The sequence below is a fragment of the Chiloscyllium plagiosum genome, unplaced genomic scaffold (genome assembly GCF_037043375.1).
Source record: "Chiloscyllium plagiosum isolate Xiang-an unplaced genomic scaffold, Cpla_swu_hap1 HiC_scaffold_4, whole genome shotgun sequence".
Classification (NCBI taxonomy): Eukaryota; Metazoa; Chordata; class Chondrichthyes; order Orectolobiformes; family Hemiscylliidae; genus Chiloscyllium; species Chiloscyllium plagiosum.
Genome location: NW_028270142.1, coordinates 5,463,322 through 5,483,686, shown reverse-complemented (window position 1 = coordinate 5,483,686; position 20,365 = coordinate 5,463,322). Strand labels below are relative to the sequence as shown.

Sequence of the window (20,365 nt, the reverse complement as noted above, 5' to 3'; positions counted from 1 at the left end):
AGAGCTTCTTTCGAACCAATAAAAATAACATTCCAATTAACTAGCATCCTTAACTGATAGTCCAGCAATTATTATTAAGAACAAATGAATTTTAGTGCACCATCTACAAATAATTTCGACTTAAATCGCTTAACACGCTGAAAATGATTTTGTTCTTCAATATACAACGTGAAATCGAACGTCAACGTTGGAACAAATTCGATTTTTTCATCCAATTTTACATACCAACGAATCTTTATCGTTGTTGTTATAATTTAAGGAAATTAGAATTGTTATTTTGAAATCAGTCTGTGTTTGTACAGCCATTGCATTACTCCGTAGGATTCAAACCAGTTTCAGAATGTGTCCCACTCCATGGTGTTCCCTGAATGTGGCTCCTTTCGATCCGATTCCTTACAAATGGAAGGGTGGGTTGTTAAAGTTGCTGCTTGCTGTCTGCATCAAGTATTGGAAGGTTCGTGGATCAGTATTTAGCTTAGGAAAACAGTTCAAACACATTGAACGATTAACCTTCACTGAAATCTATTATTAAAAATTGCAATGGTAAACTAAAAAAAATTGCAATTTTTAATAATAGATTTCAGTGAAGGTTAATCGTTTAAAAACAGTACTGAGTCTTCTTGTAAGACAGTGAGACGGCGATTGATGGGGTAGCACGGTAATTCAACAATGAGAATGGCGATACTGTTTGGTGTGTGCTCTACGTATACATTGTGAGGGTGGTGGATTATTTGGGATTTTAGTCTACAGTGTTCTACATGGCACATGGGCGTCTTGGCTGGGTCACTATTTCGGATCCATCCTTAGCTGCCCTTGAGAGGCTGGTAGTGTGCTACAATGCAAGATCAATGCTCTTCGAGGTCTGGCTGTATGTGAGGATCATGAGAGGGACCAGTTTGGCTCCACCGGTATCACTCGCGTCTGGAAGAGACTGATTTAAAATCCCACTCGGGGACCTAGGTTCTGTTAATAACCTGCTGCAAAGCTGCAAGTTCTATCATTCAGTTACATTGTGCAGAGAAATTACTATGTACTGCCTGGGACTCAAAAATGAACAGACGTATTTTGAATAACAAAGGGGAACTTTTCAATTTTCCAACAGTTTTGCTATTGATTAACCAACAATGCAGATATATGAGGAAGGGTCACTGGACTCGAAACATTAACTCTTTTTCTCTCCACAGATGCTGCCAGATCTGCTGAGTTTCTCCAGCAATTTCTGTTAATGTAGATATCTGGTCGTTTATCTCATTGCTACTACCTGTGGGATCCTGCTAAGCACAAAATGACAGCTGCGTTTGCTTAGACAACAAGTCCCCAGACTCAGAAATAATCCACTGTATGCAAAGTGATCTGACAGTTTTAGGATAGGCAATAAAGTTTGACGTAAATTCAAATCTTAAGGGAGGCAGATTCTGGAATTGTTACTTGACATATGAGGAGAAAAGCAATATACTTTAGTGTAACAATGATGTTGAGACTCAGAGTCAGAGAGTGATTGAAGTCTACAACACAGAAAAATACCCTTCGGCCCCTCACAACTCCACCTGTCAAAAACAACCACTTACCGATTCTAATCCCATTGCTGAGCACGTTGTCTATAATGTTTTATGCCTTGATAACGCAAATGCACATCTAAATACTTCTCAAATATTGTGATGGTTTCTGTCTCTTCCACCCTTACGAACAGTGAATTCCAAATACCTACCACCCTCTGGGTGAAAACATTGTTCCTCAAATCTCCTCTAAATCTGGAGGAAAACTGTAAGGATATAATTGTTTACAATTTACCCTGGGCATAATCTACCAAAACGTGGCTCCTATTTTAACTGGGAGAAATTGAGGACTGCAGATGCTGGAGATCAGAGTCAAGAGTGTGGTGCTGGAAAAGCACAGCAGGTCAGGCAGCATCCGAAGAGCAGGAGAATGATGTTTCGGGCATAATCATTCACACTATCCTGATGAAGGGCTTATGCCCGAAACGTCAATTCTCCTGTCCCTCGGATGCTGCCGGCCGGCTGTGCTTTTCCAGCACCGCACTCTTGACTTCTATTTTAACCGGCAAAGCCTAAATCACAGGGAAAGACTGACATTTTCAAGGTCAAAAGAAGAAAGGAGTGGGCCATTCACAAATATTGAAGATATGATGGTGAACATTGATCTAGGTATAAAAAGTGGGAGGACAAATTGAGGGAAACAAAGAATTCCATTACATTAGCAGGAAACCATGGGATGAATTTTGAATTCAACATCATGAATCTGCATTAAAGCACAAGAATGAACAGGATGAAATATTTTTAACCTATAAGGAATAGAAAGATGTAGGGGAGCACAATCAGAGCAATATTGATAAAATGAACAGTAACAACCACATGCATTCACATCGCACCTTTAACATAGTCAAGCATTCTCCTGCTCTCTCCCACACACACACACACCGCTCAGATTCATTACAGGAATGTCATAGAACCATAGAGTCATAGAGTCCTACATCTTGGAGAAAGGCCCTTTGGCCCAAACTGGTCCATGACAACCAAAATGGCCATCCATGTTAGCCCCATTTCCTTGAACTTGACCCATATCCTTCTAAACCTTTCCTATCCATGTATTTGTCCAAATGCATTTTAAATGTCGCTAATGTACCCTCAATCACTTCTGCTGGCAGCTCATTCCATATGCATTCTACCCTCTGTGTAAAAAGATGTTGCACCCTCCCCGGTTCCCTTTTATTCTTTCCCCTCTAACCATAAACTGAGGCCCTCCAGACCTCAATTCCCCAACCCTGGGCAAAAAGATTGAGTGCATTCACACTGTCCATGCCTCCCTTGATTTTATATATTTCTATATGATTCCCCCCTCAGTCTCCTACTTTCTAAAAAAAATCCAATCTTGTCCCAACTCTCCCTGTAAGTCAAACCATTGAGTTCTGTCAACATCCTTGTAAATTTCTTCTGCACTCTTTGCATGTCATGTAAAAAAAATTGACATTGAACCAGACAAGAGAATAGATAGGTAATAAGGTAGATGACTCAAGACTTAGTGAATGAGGTGAGCTTTACCAAGCATCTTCAAGGAGGTAAGTGTAGAAGAGAAATGAGGAGATTGAAAAAGGAGGTTCCAAAGCTTAGGATCCAGCTGGAGTAACACTTGCAATGGTTAGTGCTTAAAAATGGGGAAGTGCAGTTAGTGAAGAGGGTTGTAGATCTGTAGGAGATGACAGTGATAGACTGCAGTGAGACTATGGAAAGTTACAAATCCAAGTTTTTTTTAAAAATCATGGCATTTCTCAACTGGGAAACAATGTAGGTTTGTGAACAAAGGCAGAGATGGATGAATGTGTGTTTGTGTGAGTTACACACACTGCAGCTTTTGATGACCTGTAGTTTACAGAGAAGAAACTATGGGGCTGACCAGGAGTCCATTGGAATGGTCACATCTGCAGGTAAGAACAACAAATTAGTTCAAGTTCATTGATATTATAAAAGTGGTGTAAAATTGGAAATAGGAAATAGGTGGTTAGATGCTTAAGATGAAATAAGAATTGTGTTTTAAACAAAAAGTCTTTTTTATTGTCTCATGTCCAGAAGTCCAATCAATTGTTAGAGATTTCTTAGACAATAATGCAGTGTTCAAGTATTTAATGTCCTGGTCTATATATAGAATTAGGAGTTATAAGTGAAATACAAGTATTCAGCTGAAAAGAGGAAACAGAGATCAATAAAACAAGCTTTACAATAGAGGAAATAGATATGTTTGTTCTCTTTAAGATCAATGGTGGCAGTAAGATTTAAGAATGTTGATAAAAGGACTAAAGGTGAATGTATTAAAGATGTTATGTTAGCTTATGACTACATTTAAATGGAAAAAAGACAACATGCTTTGATAAATTGAAACAAACAAGATTTCAAATATTCCATCAAAGAACATAAAGGTAATCAAAACAGAATTGTTGTACCAAGAAGAATCAAGCCCATGTACTGTGCGGGTGATCTGAATGATTGGTAATCAATCATTTGATTTCCTTGTACGTGAGTGCAATTTAGTGTATAAGTATTGTTTCATATATGCATGATTACTGTCGTGGAATCACCGTTCAATATTAAGTCTGCATTGGCTTTATGAGGCAGTGATAATGTTAAGGGTATGTCTTTATGTGAGTTGCTGGGACTACAATGGCAGGACTTCAGCCTAAGTACACTCATAAAATACCATTTTAATTGAGGTGTTATCTATATCAGAGTTCTCTCTTGTCAATCTTCCAAGATGATTCCGAAGGTTTGGGGATTACAGCCAATCTATCCACATTCTACAGGAAAACAATGATATATCTGAAGGGCATCAAAAAAGTTGTGTGCATTTTTAATTTACTGTTTAAAGTAGGGTGGAAAAAAAAGTCATCATCAGCTTTAGTAGGTAAGGCAACTGGAGATAGAAGTTCATGTATATATGACAAGTACTTCGGTAGTAATTTTAATATGGTAATGTCCAATGTACTTCACCAGGAAATGGATGGGTTGAAATTTGATCCTGAGCGACAGAGCTAGGGTGTATACCTTATATTACAATAGGTGACCCAAAAGCTTGATCAAAAAGATTGGCTCTACAGAACATCTTAAGGGAGGACAGAAAGCTAGAGAGGATAAGAGTCTTTGCGAAATATAAAACTTAGTCCTTTGAAGCTAAAGGCTGCCAAGAATATATATACACCAGCCAGTTTTGAAACAGTTTCTTCTCTACTGCTGTTAGAATACTGAATGGACTCACAAACTCTTAACATTCGCCTGTACCTGTGTTTTTGTTTTTGCTGCTGTTTACCTATTATTTACTTATCTATATTACTTAACTCTGTGATCTGTCTGTATTGCTCGCAAGACGAAGCTTTTCACTGTGTCTCGGTACACGTGACAAATTCAATTCAATTCAATTCAATTCAATTCAATATAAGTGGATTTGACAATGTCAATGTACATGTTCACCATGAGGACAATGTTGTTAGACATTTAATCGACAGATACAACAGTAGTACTGCAGTATTGTCTGCTTTCCCATCAGTCTTTAATATGTGTTTACATCATTAGGCCATTTCTGCTTTAGGTCTAATCAACCAGATTTCATAAAGGTTTATCAAAGACATGGACAGAAGGATGGTGGGGGGTTGCCTACATAAAGGCACAATAGTTTGCTCTAAATGTGTGAACAATATTAGGAAAACCCCATTTGAGGTTTAGTCTAGACACAAACAAGGAGGCGTTAAGAATTCATAAAATTGTCACATGTTGCTACATTGTTAACGGAAAATAATGCATATGTTTTGTTCTAAATGAGTCACGTGGAAACATTTAAGAGGATTGTGTATATTTACAGTGGAGGAGATCATTGTACTTTAGATCCGGTTTGCATTACAACTGAAGGAGCACACGTTGGGAGTTATTGCATATATACGATACATATTTGTCACGGACACAATAACACTCGAATTTTACCTGAACTGTGCACTGAGAGAAACAATTGTTTGAGTCTAACCTCAGTCAGCGATGTACGCCTACAATCAATTGTTACACTTCCTCCGCGTGGGCTGCTTTTCTTTTCTAAACATATTAGCTGTAAGTAAGAAAATATCCTAACGAGCGATATTTTCGAACCAGGATAATTCGTGTGGACAATGAAATGATGTCTGAGAAGGGTATTCTTATCCTGCTTTTCCCCCACGCTAATTATTGTGTCTCGCTTTGACCATAGTTGTGGGTGCAAAATTTAATATAAATGCTGTCGGTGATTTAGCAGCAATTTCTTAAGAATATTAAAATATCTGTCTTCACATTTTCTTGTTTCACCCAAATCTGTATCGGTTCTTTGCTGCTGCTGGTTAAACTTTCTGCTCAGAGCTCTATCTTCAGAACCATCACGTTGTACTGATTTATTTATAAATCCGATCCACGTTAGATTTGACAGCTGCTGCTGGACTGCTGGGGTCAATGTGTTCAGCAACATTATAACATACAGGCAGGACAAAAAAACAGCAACAATTTTGCAGTTTGAATTGTTAATCCAAAGCTTTGACCAACTGGGCCTTGCAGTAAACCGGGATCGACGTGATTCACTTAAGAACAATTGCTCCTTATCTGAACAGCTTGAGTTTCATGTTGGTTTTGGTTATATCAAAAACAGCGGAGAGTCTATCCATTGCCCTCAGGTGCGATCATGTGACCTTTTCTAATTAAAACTGTAACGTTTGAAACCAGTCAGCATGAGTCACCTCTGTTTAAACAAGTTTGTTAATTATACTTTGCTGTTACACTCGATTTAAAAATGGATGAGTTTTCCATTAAGATTAATTAATTTGAAACTTGTATTAAAATGTCACGTACAATGAACACACAGGGTGCATTTTAATTTTAAGTGGCATTGTTTATATCATCAATATACAGTTTATTTATATCATTCCTCATTTGCTAATATGCAATATAATTAAAACTCCATTGTAAGTGCGACTACCGACCAGAGATGAAATTCACACAACACCAGGTTATAGTCCATCAGGAGCAGCGCTCCCAAAGCTGGTGCTTCCAAATAAACCTGTTGGACTATAACCTGGTGTTGTGTGATTTTTAACTTTGTCCATCCCAGTCCAACACCGGCTCCTCCATCAGTAGAGATGAAACGTTGTGTCAAAATGAAAAAAAAAGAACTGTTAGAGAGATCAGATTTAAACTAGGAGTCGTTACTATTTTATGGTTTAAAGGACATTTTCTGTGATAAAACCTAACGAAATCTACTCTCCTGCCTGCATCTCTCTGCCTTAAGCTGGCGACGCGTTGTTGGGGGAAAAATGAGTTTGATAATATATTTATTATCTATTAAAGGGTTAAGATTCAGTCTTGAGGTGCCCTACCACAAAATATCCGATCTACGAATCTTATCGATTAATTTTAGTAAAATAAACACGGTAGTCTGCATCACATGAATAGCAACGTAAACGGAAATGGATAATTTTAACTATAAAGACAATTTGATAAACGTATTTAAACAGACGGAAAAGAGAATTGCAACGTGGGTTAATTCATGTGTATACCTGCCACCTAACTTTACATAGTTAAACTTGTATGAACTTCACAAAGTCCTTTATTCTGTGGAATATCGTTGAAATATACGAAATAAGATATTGAATTAATTTTATAAGGAACATGGTCAAATATTTTCTTGTTTTAACCAGGTTAACAATGTCTCCTTTGTTAAAAAAAAATCTATTTTCCCTATTTTGATTCGAACTTTGTGGCTATGAATCGAATATTTACATTAAACTTTAAAAGGAGTATGTGTGATATAAGCCACCACGATGCGTGTCTGGAAAAGCACAGGACGCTGACCTTTATTATCTAGCTGCGACTAAACATTTCATACGCTCCACGTTTGCAACTTATTAAAACATTTTTATAAAGGCAATACAAGATTACTATCTAGTGGATCATTATGATGCTATGAAATAATCCAAGTTGTTACAGAGCGGTCAGATTTGTCACTGATTTCTCCAGAAAAGTTGTCGCATTGTCCCCCAGGGATAACAGTGGAATTGAGAGAACTTCCCGAACCGTGTCATTTGTGTGAACAACGAGTCCAGAACAGTAAACATGAATAACACAATTAATGCTGGTAGCTATCCCTAATGTCGGCATAAACAATAACATAAAGTATGCTGACTCAACACTGCAGCGAGCAGGCAGTAACTGTTACAATAATCATTTGATTCCTACTAGCTAACATTAATCTTGTGTTATAGTTAACACCTGACTGAAACAAAAAAAATCGTATTTTTAAAATATTGGTCTGACGTTTCCTTCAAACAGCCTTCACTGGTTCTCCCCGTTTTTACCAGCCATAGGTTCAAGGTAGCGCCGAGAATCCCTCCCATTGGAAATGTCAGCACATGACTCGGCGATTTACAGAGGGCAGGTAAACAGACAGCGTTTCCAGCAACCAAATAATTGTTTTCTCAGCGTTTTATTTTTACTTTACGCTGACCACTGCTGACCACCACAAATCAAAATAGGATGATTTTGAAATATATATCGTTAAAAATGTTAAAAGTAGTGCAACGTGTGGAATTGGCTTAGGGCAAAAGGTTTATTTCGTTTCGTTGCATTGTATTCAAGAAATACGCTTTAGTCATTTGAAGATGATGGTAGGACAACTTGGAGGGCAATGAATATTTGGTGTAATGAAGGAATGTTTAACCTAATAGTTGGGTTTATAATTAATCGATCTGTCTATTCAGCATACGCTCCTGAATGCAATGTATTACATTTCAAAAGAAGTAGATTAGTACATTGTTGTGATCCGTCCTGCAGTGATTCAAACTGGCTTTGCTTTAGTTACATTCAAAAGACATTTCATACTACACATCCAACCATCCAGTTGTAAAATCCACTGTTCTGAGTAGGTTGATATTTCAATTCCCAATGTCATTGGAGACACTCCAGAATCAGTTACCCAATCAGTAGGAGATAGATATTGGCATCATTGGACACTGAGTGACAAAACATGTGTAGACCCATGTTGTCTGGATAATTACTTTCTTCTTTGACTTTTAAAACTTTGTTAGCTGCACTCTCTAAAATAATGTTTGTTTCAATTCTTAAAATGTCATAACACTATATAAAAGCTTGGAATCAAATATGGTCTTTCAGGTACAAAATATTTTTATCCTATCTGAATTGTCACATTTGGTCACATTTAGATTTAATAGGACTGCAGATGAAGATCTCAGACCTTAAGATTATGGCTGGTACTGACTATAGATGGCTTTCCAAAGCACTGAGCTTGGTGATAAACTGATCCTCAGTGTGCAAGATGCATTTGGCAAACTTGCCTTCAATCGCCAGAGCACTCAGTATAGGAGTTGGGATGTCATGTTGTGGCTGTACAAAACCACTTCTAGAATATTGTGTACAATTCTGGTCATCCTGCTGTAAGAAGGATGCTGTTAAACTAGAAAAAATGCAAAAAACATTTAGAAGGATATTACCAAGACTAGACACTTTGAAATTTCAGGAGAGGCTGGATATTCTGAGACTTTTTTCCCCGTAGTGTAGGAAGCTGAGGGGTGACTTTGTAGATGTTGATAAAATTATGAGGGGTGTAGATAAGGTGTACAAATTTAAAAATCATACAACACCAGGTAATAGTCCAATAGGTTTATTTGGAAGTACTTGCTTTCAGAGCGCTGTTCCTGATGAGCTACCTGATGAAGGAGCAGTATTCCAAAAGCTAGTGCTTCCAAATAAACCTGTTGGACCATAACCTTGTGCTGTGTGATTTTTTAACTTTGTACACCCAGTCCAACACTGGCACCACCAAATCAAAGATAAGGTGAATAGCCAAGGTCTTTTAAAAGGGGAGTGGAGTCCAAAACTACAGGGCATAGGTTTAAGATGGCACGGGAAGATTTGAAAAGGACCTGAGGGGTAACATTTTCACACAGATGGTGGTGCATGTATGGAACAGGCTGCCAGAGAATGTGGTAGAGGCAAGTCCAATTACAACATTGAAAATACATTTGGACAGATACATGGATAGGAAAGGCTTAGAGGGATAAGGGCCATGTGCAGGCAAATGGGACTAGTTTAGCTGAGGAAACCGGGTCAGCATGGACAAATTGGGCTGAAGGGCTTCTACGACTCTATGACACTCCTTTATGAAGCGAAGTTGGCAATGAATGGATTTGGTGATTTGTGGTGTCAAAGGAATGCAACGCTAAAGTTACACAATAATTACACATGGTTCAATGAAGTGAGCAGGAGGACAAGCCAGGAGCAACGCCAAAATGAAGTGTCAATCTGGTGAAGTTACCAACACAGGAACACAAGCACCAAGTAATAGGCTAAGGATTTCACAATCAACAGACCAAATCCAAGCTCTGTAGTCCTGCCACATCCATTCATAAATGATGGTGGACAATTAGACAACTCACTGAAGAAGGATGCTCCACTAATACCCATACTAGAATGCCAGTGCAAAAGGTCAGTTTGAAAGATTCACAGTAATCTTTGGCCAGAAGGGCTGAGAGGATGAGATGTCCAGCATCATAGATGCCAACATTTAGCTAATTTGATGTATTCCACATGTAAGAAGGCTATGTTCCCTGACAACATTCCAGCATATAATACTAAGCTCCAGAATGTGCTGTGTCCATAGCCGAGCTTTTCAGTACAACACTGGTATCTAACCGGCAATGTGGAGAAGTGCCCAAGTATGTTCCATTAACAAAAAGCAGAACAAATCCAACCTGGTTAATCACCACCCCATCAGTTTGATCGTTAGTAAAGTAATGGAAGGCGTTTTCAATGGTGCTATTAAGCAACATTTGCTCTGAAACGATGTATCCAAATACACCCAGTTTGGGTTTCCAGCAGGTCTATCCAGCTTCTGACTTCATCACAGCCCTTGGTTCAACCACAGGCAGGAGAGCTGAATTTCAGAGATGAGGCGAAAGTGACTGTCCTTTATAACAAGGCCTCATTCGACCAATTGTGGCATCAAGGAACCTTATCAAAACTAGAAATAGTGGGAATCAGTGGGTAACCTCTCCACTGGTTGGAGTCATACCTAGCACAAAGAAAGATGATATTTGGAGGTCAGTCATCTTAGCTTCAGGACCTCTGCAGGACTTCCTCAGGGTCAGCTTAACCATCTTCAGCTGCTTCATCAGTGATTCTGTCTCCATCGTAAGGTTAAAATTGGATATTCACCAATGAGTGCACAATGTTCAGCAGGACTGCTCACAAACAAAGCAGTCTATGTTCATATGCAACAAGGCTTGGACAATATCCAGACTTGTGCTGACAAGTGGCAAGTAACATTCTCACCAGACCAGCACCAAGTAATGTGATTTTCTACAACAGAGAATCTAACCATTGCCCTTGACATTCAATGGTAATACCTTCATTGAATCCTCAACTACCAACATCCTCAGGATTATCATTGAACTAGCCATAGAAATACAGTGGCTACAAGAAAAGATGAGAGGCTAGTAATTCTGCAGTGAATAATGCATCTCCTGAAAATTTACTGAGACTCTTTAAAAACAACTTCCAAGCTAATGTCCACAACCATCTATAAGAACAAAGGCAGTAGATATATAGAACAAGGAGGCAATATTGGAGTTGTACAGGGTGTTGGTCAGGACACAGCTGGAGTACAGTGTGAAGTTTTGGTCACCTCACTACTGTAAGGATATGATAGCACTGGAGGGAGTACAAAGGGATGGAGAAATTGAGCAATAAAGAGACTAGCTAGGCTTGGATTGTTGTCTTTGGAGCAGAGAAAACTGAGGGGGGACATGATGGAGGTATGTAAGATTATGAGGGACATGGACAGGGTGAATAGAGAGCAGCTATTCCCTTTGGTTGATGGGTCAATCATGAAAAAGTATAGTTTTAGGGTAAGGGACAGGAGATTCAGAGGGGATTAAGGAAAACAAAACCTTTTCACTCAACAGGTGATAGGAATCTGGAAATGCACTGTTTGGAGACCAGAAAACGTATGACCTTTAAAAGATGAACACTTCAAGGATATGGAGATTAGAATTAGAGCATTTTTAAGGGCAGTCATTATCAGTGCAGACTTAATGGGCCAAAGGACCTTTTCTGCTCCATAAGAATCTAGGAATCCATGAATCTAGATACATAGAAATGCAAGTACTTGCAACTTCCCTCCAAACCACTCACCATCCTGACTTGGAAATATATTGTTGTTCCTTCAGTATTGCTGAATAAAAAGTTGTGCTTCTAACATGTTTTGCACAAGACTGTTAGCTTAATTACACCCATAACCATCCCATTATATATGCAATCAAATGCAGTAATAGTTGAATAATAAACATTTGATAGCTAGGCAGGCAATCCCAATAGAAATATTACAATTAGATTGATTTAATTTCAAAATTGTTTTGAATTGCATTACAGAAGCTCCAAATGAGGAAGTTGAAATGCAATGCATTGCTGGTCATTTCTGGTGTTTTTAGCAGAGTGCCCCATGTTGGGAAGGCTGTACCATGGGCATGTTGCACATGCACTGGAAAATCCCAGAGAGACCGAATAGTATTGTAAATCAATAGTTTCTTCAGATTTGATGCATGATTCAACCATGGTTACCCCTGTTAATCATTCTCGGTTCGAGACAAAAGAACTGCAGATCCAAGGTAGACAGGCAGGAAGCTGGAAGAACACAGCAAGCCAGGCAGCATCAGGAGGTGGAGAAGTCAAGGCTTTGGGGGTTACTCTTCTTCAGGACTAGGGGTGGGGGTAAGAGGTGCTGTAGGTAAAGGGGTTGAAGGGGCATGGTAGTGAGGTGGGGATAGGTGAAGACAGGTAGACCGTACGACCTGGTTGGTCGATGGGAGGAATGAATCCAGTTGGTGGCTGGAAGAAAGGATAGGTGAGAGGAATGGTCAGGAGGCGTAGGGTCTGGGAAGGGAGTTGGGGGACACAGAGGGAGGTTATTTGAAATTGCAGAGTGAGTGTTGAGTCTGCTGGACTGTAGGCTGCCCAGACAGAAGGCGAGGTGTTGTTCCTCCAATTTGTGGTTTGGTTCATTGTGGCAGTGGAGGAGGCCAAGGATGGTCATGTTGGAAAGGGAGTGGGAAAAGGAATTGAAATAGGTGGTGACTGGGAGGTCCAGTTGGCCCCTGTGGGCCAGCTGAGATGCTTAGTGAACTATTCCCTAAGTTTATGTTTGGTCTCCCTGATGTAGAAAAGACCACATCGGGAACACTGGATGCAGTAAACTAGGTTGGTCTGTCTCACCTGGAAGGACTGTTTGGGGCCCTAGGTGGAGGTAAGAGGGGTGGTGTACTGGCAGAGTTTGCATTTTTTCTGGTTGCAGATGAAGGTATTGGGGGTGGGGGAATTGCAGTTGATGGGTTGGTGGGGAGAGTGGCATGAACCAAGGACTGTTGGAGAGAACGGTCCTTGCAGAAGTCAGAGAGGGGTGGGGGAAGGGAAGATGTTCTTGATGGTGGGGTCTAGGCGATTGGCAAAAGTGTTTAAGGATGATGCATTGGATACGGAGACTGGTGGAATGGTAGGTGAGGACAAGGCGGATCCTGTCTTTATTGTGTTTGGTGGAGGGGTTTGGAGCAGTGGAATGGGGAATGGAGATGGTGCAGTGGAGGGCTATCTGGATGATGGAGGGGGAAAAGCACATTGTTCAAAATAGGTGGACATCTGGGATGCTTAGGGGTGAACATCTCCTAATCCTTCCACTCATCGACTAATCAGGTCATACCCTCTACCTGTCTTCACCTATCACCTCTTCACCACTCTGCCCCCCCCCCCCCCACTATCTTTATCTGCAGCTTCTCCCACACCCACCTCTGGTCCTGAAGAAGAGTTACACTCCAAACGTTGACTTCTCCACCTCCTGAAGCTGCCAGGCTTGCTGCCATTCTTCTGCTTGTTAATCCTTCTCAGCTCAATGTCTGTTCATCTGCACGAACCCCCTGCACACCCCTGACTACAGTCAGCCATCCAACTTGGAAGTGGGACACTTGTGAGTTTCTTCAGTGCTGGCAAAATTTGTTGATGATGAGCAGTTTGGTTTTGTGGCTTTGTTAACTGGTTAGGGCTGTCGATTTTGCCATCTGCCCATTTCAAGTCTGTCAGAGGTATTGGGGCTGTACTTACTGAGCTTCTAGATTTGCAACACAACAACTAAGGAGTAGAGACTGAAGAGCAGGGGGAAGTTGTGTGAAGAACAATGCAGATGAAGAGAAATCTCCACAGAATGCCTTATTTACCACATGCATTCAAAAAGCCTTCCCACGCTTTCACCTTATCAATGTGGTGCTGGTAAAACACAGCAGGTCAGGCAGCATCTAAGGAGCAGGAGAATCGACGTTTCGGGCATAAGCCCTTCTTCCTGAAGAAGGGCTTATGCCCGAAACGTTGATTCTCCTGCTCCTTAGACGCTGCCTGGCCTGCTGTGTTTTTCCAGCACAACATTTTTCAACTCTGGTCTCCAGCATCTGCAGTCCTCACTTTCTCCTATTTCACCTTATCAAGTCAGACTCAGCAGGGAGATGGTGACAGAATAATATTACCTCCTACGAGAGGATCTGCAGCCTCACACCACAGAGATATGGTGCTGTTAGTGACCCTCATAGTGTTGTTGTACATAACTAGATGCATTCCAGATGAAGAAGGCAATGTATTTAATTTGTTCTTGTCCACTGATCCATTGCTAAGCAACCCATTTTTGCAAAGGAAGGGCCAATGCTTTTCTGTAAATATGCAGAAGTAGAATAAAATGTGGATTTGCCAGCGTAGGGGGATTTCTAATGGTCTAGAATTCCCACAAATTTATATATAATTTTCTATTGGTCACATGTCAATGGGACAGGTGTTGTGTCTGGAAGGATTACAGTTTCATTAACGAATCAGTACTGCCAGGTACAAAACAAGGGGTTTGGACAATTACCTTGACAGAAATGTCTTCATCCTGAGGCAGTTTATCCGAGTTACCATCTTCACAGAAGGACCACAGGAAACCTGCCAAGAGACAAGAGGTAATACTTCAGCATCTAGCTGTTACGTGCCCCACTCCCCCATTCTCCTCCCACCAACCAACTCTATCTCCACTAATTGACTGTAGAATGAATGCAAAATGAAAGCAATGCAGCCACCAAATAACCTTCTGAAGACTAAAGCTGCTTCGGCTGCCCAGGACAAGTCCGTCAATGTACAGTAAAAGATGTCTCTGAGTTTCTGGTGGACTGTTGTGGCCCTCACAAAATTGCCATCACGAAGGCTCATCCACACCACCAGGAACTGGGGGGGGGGAATGAGGAAGAGGACAGGGCATCCAGGATCCCTGTGCTAAGGATGGATTATCCAGTAGCTGGTGCTCAGATTTAGGGATCATCCTTTCACAACCAGGAGTCCACCCCTCCATCTCACCATCCTTATGGAATGTCATATCGTCATATCCCTTTGGTTAAGATCCATCAATAAAAGTCATCACAATATTCTTCCCATAAAATATTTATCCAAAAACACATCACATGAAAAAACCAAAACAAACTGCTCACTTTGTTCCCTCAACATCTTGGTCATGGGAGGCTCTGTCTGTCCTGGTGCTCATTCAAAGTGGTTGCTTGCAGTTTGGCTGGTGGAAAGTGGCTGGTTTTCACTGGGCAGGATCATAGATGGCCTCTGAAAATGCCCATCAGGCTTTAGACTGTAATACTTTAACAGTGACAACCATTGCCTGGGCTGGTTACTAGACTGCTGTCTATGAGAGTCTGCAGGTCATAGAGTCATAGAGTCATGGACATGTACAGCACAGAAACAGACCCTTTGGTCCAACTCATCCATGCTGACCAGATATCCTAACTAATCTGGTCCCATTTGCCAGCACTTGGCCCATATTCCATGAAACCCTTCCTATTCATATACCCATCCAGATGCCTATTAAATGTTGTAATTGTACCAGCCTCCATGGCAGCTCATTCCATACACGCACCACCCTCTGCGTGAAAAAGCTGCCCCTTAAATTCCAAATATATATTTCCCCTCTCACTCTAAACCTATGCCCTCTAGTTCTGGACTTCCCCACCCTAGGCAACAGACCTTGTCTATTTACCCTATCCATGCCCCTCATGATTTTAGAAACCTCTATAAGGCTTATAAGGTAACCCCTATAAGGTAACCTCTACTCCAGGGAAAACACCCCAGCCTATTCAACTTTTCCCTATAGCTCAAATCCTCCAACCCCGGCAACATCCTTGTAAATCTTTTCTGAACTCTTTCAAGTTTCAGAACATCCTCCTGATAGGAGGGAGAACAGAATTGCGCACAATATTTCAAAAGTGGCCTAACCAATGTCCTGCTTAGCTACGAGATGACCTCCCAACTCTTGTACTCAATACCCTGACCAATAAAGGAAAGCATACCAAATGCCTTCTTCACTATCCTATCTACCTGTGACTCCACTTTCAAGGAGCTATGAACCTGCACGCCAAGGTCTTTTTGTTCAGCAACACTCCCTAGGAGCTTATCATTAAGTGTATAAGTCTTGCTAAGATTTGCTTTTCCAAAATCAGCACCTCACAATTATCTGAATTAAACTCCATCTGCCACTTCTCAGCCCATTGGCCCATCTGATCAAGATCCTGTTGTACTCGAAGGTAACCTTCTTCAATGTCCATTACACCTTCCACTTTGGTGTCATCTGCAATCTTACTAAATATACTTCCTACGTTCACATCCAAATTGTTTATATAAATGACAAAAAGTAGTCAATCCAGCAGCGATCCTTGTGGCACTCCACTGGTCACAGGCCTCCAGTCTGAAAAACAACCCTCCACCACCATCCTCTGTCTTCTACCTTCAAGCCAGATAGCCTGTGACTATCGATGATGCAGACTTATCAGCAAGGGCCCCAGCAACCATTTCCTCCTAGCTTTCCACAGAGTTCTAGGGTACACCTGATCAGGTCCTGGGCATTTATCCACTTTTATGTGTTTCAAGACATCCAGCACTTCCTCCTCTGTAATATGGAAATTTTTCAAGATGCTACCATCTATGCCCCTACATTCTATATCTTCCATGTCCTTCTCCACAGTAAACACTGATGCAAAATACTTGTCTAGTATCTTCTCCATCTGTTGTGGTTCCACACGTTGGCCACTTTGCTGATCTTTGTGAAGCCCTATTCTCTCCCTAGTTACCCTTTTGTCCTTAATTTATTTATGAAAACCCTTTGGATTCTCCTTAACCCTATTTGCTAAAGCTATCTCAGTGGCAGTGTTCTGTGTCAGAATGGGAGCAAATTTGAATCTCATTGCCTCCACCTGACCTGCAATGTGGTCGTGAAATGTTGTGTGGATTCAGCAGTACAGATATCAGCCTCCAAATGCTACATCACAGCTGGTTTTGCGAATGCTGTCATGGAGCTGGCCACCATTTCAATGTTCAAACTCTGAGCAATGCCCTTTGCCATGTTGGAGCTGAATTCTCCAATGTGCCTGACATTGACAGAATGTTGTTTACCACATTTGTCAGATCTCCAAGGGTTTAAATCTGCTGGTTAGTTTAGTTGGCTGGACAGTTGGTTTGAGATGCAGTGTGATGCTAATAGTGCAAGTTCGATTCTTGTGCTGGCTGAAGTTACCATGAAGAACTGACCTTCTCAACCTTATCCTTTCCATGAGATGTGGTGACCTTCAGGTTAAACTCACCACCAGTCATCTCTGTCTCTGAAAAAGCAGCCTATGGCCCTTGAGGATTATGGTCACTTTCATGTTTTTCATTGTTGTCATGTATCTATGACCCTATGACATTTTTTTGTATTAATTTGTGAAATGTCGGTGTTGCTGGCTGTGCCAACATTTATTGCTTGTCCCTAGTGGTGGTGAGCTGCCTTCTTGAACCACTGCAGACCTTGTGTTGTAGGTTGACCTACAATGCTGTTGGGAGGGAATTCCAGGATTTTGACCCAGTGACCCAAATTGAGATATATTTTCAAGTCATAATGGTGACTGGCTCAGAGGGGAACTTGTATGGGATGGTGTTCCCATGTTTAGTGACAATAAACTGAGCTACTTCCTTCTGGATGGTGTCAAGCTTCTTAAGTGTTAATGGAGCTGCACCCATCCAGGCAAGTGGGGAGTATTCCATCATACTCTTGATTTGTGACTTATATGTGCAGGGCAGGCTTTGGGGAGTCAGGAGGGGAGTGACTCACTGCAGTATTGCTAACCTCTGATGTGCTTTTATAGCTGCTGTGTTTATGTGGCAGGTCCTGTTGAGTTTTTGGTCAATGGTAACCACCAGGAGGTTGATAGTGGGGAATCAGTGAAAAGTTGCTGTGATATTGTGCATTAGTGTTTCCTGTGGTCCAGGCTGCAGTTCACTCATGACTGCATGACTCAGTTATTAGGACCCTTGCCTCTGAGTTGTAAGGGTCTGTGCTTAAGTCCTAATACAATACAGGCCAACGCTTCAGCAGAGTACTGAGGGTACATTGGATGTTAGAAGTGTTACCTTTCAGATGAAATGACAATCCCCGCTCCCTCTTGCTTATGTGGATGGATGTAAAATAATCCACCAAGAAGAACGTTAGGGGAGTTATCCCTGTTTCATGGTCAATTGTTATGTCTCAATCAAGATCACAAAAACAGATTATTTGGTAATTGTCTCATTGCTTTTTGTGAGTTTGTTGTGTTTACTGGGACTGCTGTGTTTCCTACATTACTACAGTGACTATACATCAATGACTATAAAGCACCATGAAGTGTCCAGTCGCTGTGTAAAACCCCACATAAATGTAAAATGTTCTTCCTCAATATGTATTGATCCTGATTCAATGTTAGACTCTAAAGTTTGCTTGGTGTTTGTATCTGAGTTGGAGTGGTTATAATTCTAATAGTGATTTTTCACATGCTGCAACTGTCTCTCCCCCTTTGGGGTTGATATGGCAAGGCAGGCAGCAATTCCTGAGTGTTTAATGGCAGGAAATCAGAACGGCAGAATTCAGGTGTGAGGAAAGGAGTGGATGACCTGCAGTTTCATGTCTATGGCATATAGCAGCTGCTGAGTGGTTCACATTACTGCCTCCCAGTGCCAGGGACCTGGGTTCGATTCCAGCCTCGGGCGACTGTCTGTGTCTTTGCACATTCTCCCCGTGTCCTCTGGATGCCCTGTTTTCCTCCCACAGTCCAAAGATGTGTGGGTTAGGTGAATTGGCCATGCAAAATTGCCTATAGTGTCTAGGCATGTGCAGGCTAGGTGGGTTAGTGGGTGTAAATATGGGGTTATGTGGATAGGGTAGTGGGCTGGATTTGGTTGGGATGCTCTTCAGAGGGTCTATGTGGACTTGATGAGCTGAATGGCCTGTATTCACACTGTAGGGAATTTGTGATGACAGCAGGATAAGAGAAGATAAGAATTCAGAAGGACAGTAAGTCAACAACACATCATCACCTTCAATGTCCTCAATGAGACAGGCCTGGTTTACGTAGGGCGGTAAGAAACGCAGCAAGAGCAAATTTGTCCATACAGTCTATTCTGCCATTTGCTTAGACATTGGCTGCTCTGATTGCCAGGCCCTCTCTCATGTGGCTCTTGACTTAAGTATTTCTTGGATATTATATTTACATTCCATTGTGAAGAAAGGCACAAAATAGTTGTTTAGTGCTTCTAATTTTTCCCTATTTCCCACTGTTAATTCCCAGACTCACTCGCCAGAAGTCAGACACTCACACCCATTTTCTTTTTTAAATACTTGTAGAAATGCCTTTCTAACTGGATTTATGTTTCTAGTTTTAGTAAAATTGAAGGGCGGTCATGTTTTTAAGCTTGAATGCAACTCATTTCACAATATCCCTCACTGTTTTGGGGTCAGATGAAACAATTCAAATGGGATATTTGTTGCAACAACATATGTCATAATTACTCCATATTTTATGAAGAAAACAAGTACAAACCAAACAATTTATGATGCGAAAACATTTAGTTTTGCAATGTTTTTCATCAAGGTATTCCATGACTGTTTGGCAGTAGACAAAAAATGTATCCATATGGAGATGCACAGTGCCAAGGTCAAACAAAATTCTATCATATCCATTTATTGTAAGTTGCAATGCTTTTATCTGTCTTTTCTATCTGTGAAATTCCCAAGTTCACTTTAACAGCTGTCAATGTTGATAGATTGCAAGATTGAGTGAAACTGCTTGCTCATCTGCTCTGGTATCCATTTACCTCTGATTCTGTAGTTCTTCAGTTACTGCTGTCAACTTTAATCCAACTTTATGACCCTTTGTAGTGTCCTCATATGTTCCACTTTTGCAAATACAGTTATATTTTAAATGATGCTCCAGTCTCCACTTCAATAATCACTTCTGGGAAAATATTGCATCATCTATTAATGCCACACACAAAACAAAATCTCTTAAGGTCCCATTTTACTTTTCATGTGATAATCTTGAGTCACTGCCTCTTTAGTATCATCTGTGTGGAGTAAATCTTCCACCGTCCTTTCAAAATGTCATTGTTTTAAATACTTTAAACATTGTGAGCCCACTCCCTTAACTGTTTATTTTTCTAACAATAATGGAACATTAATTATAGACTCGCATTGTAGTAAGTGTTCACTTCACTTTTTCCATGTTTCTATTCTTCTTATAATAGGGGATTGCAAAATTGCATGCAATAAACTGATACGGTCTGTCTTACAGAAATCAAAATTATTTTTGTATTTGCTGCCTACAGTTATAACATCTGTGATTGGATCTGTCTTTCAATTTACCTTCAGTAGTACACTTTTCAAAACAGATTGCACTCTCACACTTTTCTCTTCCTTCACTTTGTTC

At 40.7% G+C, this 20,365-nt stretch overlaps 1 protein-coding gene across 2 annotated transcripts in view; it reads left to right on the top strand.

Moving 5' to 3' along the window:
- LOC148150072 (uncharacterized) overlaps positions 1-20,365 on the top strand; it is a 171,485-nt gene that overhangs the window by 810 nt on the left and 150,310 nt on the right. The window lies entirely within an intron of this gene.